Raw genomic sequence first — 5,964 nt, 5'->3', positions numbered from 1 at the left:
CCCCGTTGATGTATGACTCAAGGAATATTCTGTTTAATGATTCACAATAGTATACTAATATAATTGTTGAGGTGATAAAAACATGTTTGCACCCAAATTACAATGTGTGATATGTCTTTACCAAGCATTTAGCTATACTTAACTAACCACCCTTTACACAAACTTTGTTACAGTAGCTAAAAGTCCAGTGCCAATAAAGATACAAAAAAATAGTAAATGTTTATAAACATTTACAAATGAATGAATAGTCTCCACTTTAGATTGGGTACTGCAAAAACATTAACAAATAATTAATACATGATTTAAGTTGTGCAAATAATAGAAGTCTACACAACAAACAAAGACCAAATATATGACCTTTACAGACTGTGATTATGTTAATGAATGTATTAGCATGAATAATTTGTGAAGTGCTTAAAATGACTATTTAAGCTATAGTTTCACAACATTTGTAAATGTAAAAATGAGCATTAGCTAATATGTGAGCTGAAGTTTAATGACATGTGTAAGCATGTTAATTTACGTTAAATAATGATTTGTTAATCATTTGGTAATGTTTAATAAAATCATTAGTTAACATTAACAAGCACATTGTCTCATATTTCTAGATATGTGAATATATATGAAGTAATGATTAGTTAAAAATTATATAATGTTTGTTAATGATTTATTAATGAAAGTTATTATAAAGTGTTACCGAATCTCTGTATGCTGGTGTAGCTACTTCTCTCTCTCTCTCTCATGCCTAAAGACTTGTATGTATTATAATCATATCTTTAGAAATGTTCTTAAGCAGCTCTTGAGAAGAATAGTCTTTGTGTCTCAGCAGAAATAAATCTGGTTTATTCTTAAAAAGGCAGAAGTGAAGATTGGGTATAAAATATTGTGTGTTTGATCCCAAACAGACAAAGATCAAAATCATGAGATGAGCTGATGATGTTTTTATAGAGATAAATGTAAATGAGTGTACTGTATTATAGCGCCATCTAGAGACAAGCAGGAGTCTGTAAACTCGTCTGAATCTGCTTCACTGTTTCAGATGTTCAGACACTTTTAGATCAGAATAAGACGCTCTCAACAAACACAACAAGAGTTGCTTTGCTGTTTGGACCCTTTAATGTTCACATAAAATAAATACACTCTTAAAAACGGTTCTTTAAAGGTTCTTTACATGTAGTAACAGTTCTATTTTGAGCCATATTGTCCTGAAGAACTTCATTCTGAAATGGTTATTAGTGTTTAGGATTCTTTATTCCTGCCTTTTTGTTTTTCAAATCTGTAACTGTCAAAGCCTCCTTATTGATTTTTCTAGAGCTTTTAGTCACTCAATAACAGACTGTCAGCACACTCTCAACAGGTACATTTCTTTCTCAAAATGATTATTGAGAAATATTATTGAGATTAATAATTATGCATATGCAAACATAATTTAAGTAAAACAAATGTGTTTATGTCTGAGAACCTCTTATACCCCAACCACCTATTACACCTTATACACTTATTGTCCTATATAAGCAGGGCCAGTTCTAGACATTTGGAGGCACAATAAAAGCACTTTAAACAAATATGATTTCTAACCTTTTTATTTACACATTTCATTTAAAATGTTGTATATGTTCTTTTATACTGTACCAGTCAAAAGTTTGGACACATTAATATGTTAATGTTTTTGAAATAAGTCTCTTATGCCTATTAAGCCTGCACTTGTTTGATCAAAAATACAGAAAAAAACACAGTAATATTGTGAAATAATATTATAAATTAAAATAATGGTTTCAATTTTTACTATACAGTAAAATATAATATTTTTCTGTGATACAGTATTCAGTGCCACATGATCCTTCATAAATCATTCTAATATACTGATTTATTATCAATGTTAGAAACAGTTGTACTGCTTAATATTTATTTTATAACCTGTGATACTTTTTTCAGGATTTTTTGATGATTATAAAGTTGGGGGGAAAATGATTTTGATTAAAAAAAATAAATAAATAAAAATAAATAAAAAATAAATAAATATATATTTTTTTCTTTCTTTCTTTCTTTCTTTTTGTCTTAATGAGCAAGAGACTCCTTTCAAAAACATTAAAAATAGCAATGTGTCCAAACTTTTGGTAATGTATGTAAACATTAACCAAACTTTATCTAAAGTAATCTTTATTTTTTTTGATGATGTTATTATAGCCATGTGATATTTTTAACATTAATATAATAATATCATATTATTATGTATTGCATTGTTACCTTAAATGTGCACTATATACACAAATCAAGTGGAAGTGAATGAGACGATCACTACTAAGCAGAACATAAATTAATTTCTAGTTATTTGAAACTGAAATTAAGTGTTATGTTAGAGCAGTAATGTAACTGTTACGGACCGACAGAGACGAGAGACGTGCGGATCCATCTGTATGCTTATATTTCAAGACGTGGTCATAACAGACATGGGTCAAACAGTGGCAAACAAGTACATTTCAGGCAAGACAAAGAGTATTCCAGGGACAGACAAGGTCAATGATCGGCAAACATAATCCAGTGAGCAAGGCAAGGGGGTATCCAAATAAACAAGCAATAGTTCAGACGAGGAGCAAACAGTATCCAAACAAGGGCGAGACGAGTGGGGTAATCCATGGCAGGCAATAGAGTCCAGGGCAGGCAGAGATCAGACAAGACGAGGAAAACAGGCAATAATCAAGACACGGGTAATCCAGGCAAAGAACAAGACTAAACTATGAAAACAAGGAATGGCTCCGTAATGTGCTATCGGCTAAGGTGCGATAAATGCAAACAATAATCGGCCCTGAACAGTGGTTAGTGCCTTGTATTTAAAGTGTGTGTGATTGGTTGCAGGTGCGTGCGTAATCAGTGCAATGAAATATGGGAAATGTAGTCTAGGGTGATGCGTGACAGTCTGTGTGGTGTGAGTGTCTATATAACGGGAGGGCGATCTCTGGTGGCAAGCGAACGGAAGTCCATAGACGGGATTCGTGACAGAGCCCCCCCACAAGGAGTCTTCCAGACGCTCCTAACATAATATAATCCAGGAGGGCGGTGGAGCGGAGGTGGAACAGGGGGAGGGACGGAGGCAGGGCCGTGCACAGGGGGGTGGCCCGGTGGCTAGAGCCACTGGCCCTTTGATCTCATCGGCTGAGTTACCCCTTTCACCAATCCCCCCATCACCCCAGTTCAAAGCAGTCTGTTCCCGCTCCGCTAAAGATCCGCTGATTCCGCTAATCCGCTCCGTGTTTTCCCACCCGCTCCGTAGCATTTCTCACGATCTGTGTGCCGCTCTCTGGAGTGGAGACCACAGTTCCCAAGCAATGTTTTTGCATTAACAGGTAGATGCATTACAATCCACATTACAGTCAGTGGATGATTCGCTGAATTAGTAATTTGGTAGTTTGTTGAGTCCGAAGAGCCCCACAGCGGAGCAGAAGACCACCAGAGCAGGACAGAAGACCACCACGGCAGAGCAGAAGACCACCAGACCAGAGCAGACGGAGCAGAAAACCACCAGACCGGAGCAGACAGAGCAGAAGACCACCAGACCGGAGCAGACTAAGCAGAAGACCACCAGACCAGAGCAGATGTAGCAGAAGACCACCAGACCAGAGCAGAAGGCCAACAGAACATAGCCAAAGACCACCACGGCGGAGCAGATGGAGCTTTGGCCCACCAGAACATGTCGGCAGACTACCACGGTGGACCAGAGTGATCAGGAACCCAAGACAGGGAATGGGGCCTAGGAAAAACTGAGATACGAGATACATGCAGTGCATTTACGATCTCAAGGACCGAGGCAGGGAACACAAAAGGTTCATTAACAGACTCATAGGCAGTGACTGATAGAGCTGAAAGTTTAGTGTTGGTCTCCTTAAAGATAACTGGGCGGACAGACAGTTCAAAATCAGATACATTAAGGAGAACCGGACGGGCAGACAGTTCGTAATTAGACTCATGGACTGAACCTGGCAATACAGATAGTTCGTAATCGGGTCCATTGAATGTAACTGAACAGACAGACAGTTCAAAATCAACTAAATTGGCTGGAATAGGACAGGCAGATAGCTCAAAATCAAGGGCATTGACAGAAGTTGAAGCAGTTCAGTGACAGAGACTCGACAGGAAGATAAGATGACGTATGAGGTCGGCTAATTCGGTCAGTTTAATTAACATTGGACAGATAGGTGGTTCAAAATCAGACTCATTGACAGACACTGGACTGACAAAAGGTGCGCAATCAGACTTATCGCTAACAGAAACCAGATAGGAAGACAGTTCAAAATCAGCTTTAACAGCGACATTCATAAAGACAGACCGTTAAAAACCTGGTGCATTTACTGAAACTTGACTGGTGGACATTTCAGTGAGTGAAACTAAACCGGCAGACAATTCACTGTAAGACTCGTTCGTTAAAACAGGACAGACAGATAGACAGACAGCATTAATGGCAACTGGACAGGGTGATAATTCAAACTCAGACTCATAGGTTGAAACTGGACAAACAGATAGCTCAGAATCAAACTCATTGACTAAAACTGGATAGACAGACTGTTCACTAGTGGTCTCTTTGGCAATGATAGAATTAACAGGGCATACAGAAAGTTCATTTAAGGTTTCCATGGCAGTGACAGGCAGCGATGAGAGTTCCTGAATGTCCCTTGTAGCCGCAGCAGAACAGTCCGGAAGTTCACAGACAACCTCCTTGGCCAGTTCAGGACGAGACATTAGTTCGTAAACAGCCTCCACAGCCATGACAGGACAGGCAGAGAGTTCACAGACGGCCTCCCTAGCCATGACAGGACAGGGGGAGAGTTCACAGATGGCCTCCATAGCTGTGACAGGACAGGCAGATAGTTCATAAGTGGAAACCACTGACACCTCTGGAGGTTCTGCAGCGATTGCTGCCACCTCTGGAGGTTCTACAGCAGTAACACCAGGAAACAGGGAGGGTTCAGTAATGGTCTCTTCGACCACGACACGACAGGCTGAGAGTGCATTGCTGGGCGCCACTACCATGCAAGGAGCTGAAGCGAGCACCGCCACCTCGGGAGGTTCTGCAGCATACGCCACCACCTCTGGAGACACCATAGTGGACGCCGCCACCTCGGGAGGTTCTGTCATGGTGTATGCAGCCCAAACACACCAAACAGCAATCCCCATCATGGGAAGCGCTTCAGTCAGGGGATTCAGTTCAGGAACAGGAGGGCTAGAGTGAGTGGGTTTGGGGATAACAGCTGCGCATGCAGACACTAGCTGTGCATCCCTCACACTGGATACCAGACTGGGATACCAAAGGACTGACCTTGAAGATCTGGGTGCAACAGACAGGACGTGACTCTGGATGATCAGCTTTGATGTGACGTGACTCTGAATGATCAGCTGTGATGTGACGTGACTCTGGACGAACAGCTGAGACATGGCGAGACTCTAGAAGATCAGCTGTAACGTGACGTGACTCTGGACGAACAGCTGAGACGTGACGAGACTCTAGAAGATCGGCTGAGACGTGACGAGACTCTAGAAGATCAGCAGTGACGTGACTTGATTCATGAAGATCAATTGTGACTTGACTTGACTCAAGTCTCTGTAATCTCTGAAATCTGATGGCGCCGACGCTGATGGCTGCCTCCGTGGCGTGCTCCGCAGGAGACGTGACGAGACTCTAGAAGATCAGCTGAGACGTGACGAGACAGGAAAATCAGCTGAGACATGACGAGACTCTGGTAGATCAGCTGTAACGTGACGTGACTCTGGACAGCTGAGACGGACGTGACGAGACTCTAGAAGATCGGCTGAGACGTGACGAGACTCTAGAAGATCAGCAGTGACGTGACTTGATTCATGAAGATCAATTGTGACTTGACTTGACTCAAGTCTCTGTAATCTCTGAAATCTGATGGCGCCGACGCTGATGGCTGCCTCCGTGGCGTGCTCCGCAGTTGTTTTTATGTTTTT

Source organism: Sinocyclocheilus rhinocerous, unplaced genomic scaffold (genome assembly GCF_001515625.1).
Source record: "Sinocyclocheilus rhinocerous isolate Xijiao unplaced genomic scaffold, SAMN03320098_v1.1 scaffold114, whole genome shotgun sequence".
Classification (NCBI taxonomy): Eukaryota; Metazoa; Chordata; class Actinopteri; order Cypriniformes; family Cyprinidae; genus Sinocyclocheilus; species Sinocyclocheilus rhinocerous.
The sequence above is the reverse complement of the archived record's forward strand: the minus strand, read 5'-3'. Positions refer to the sequence as shown.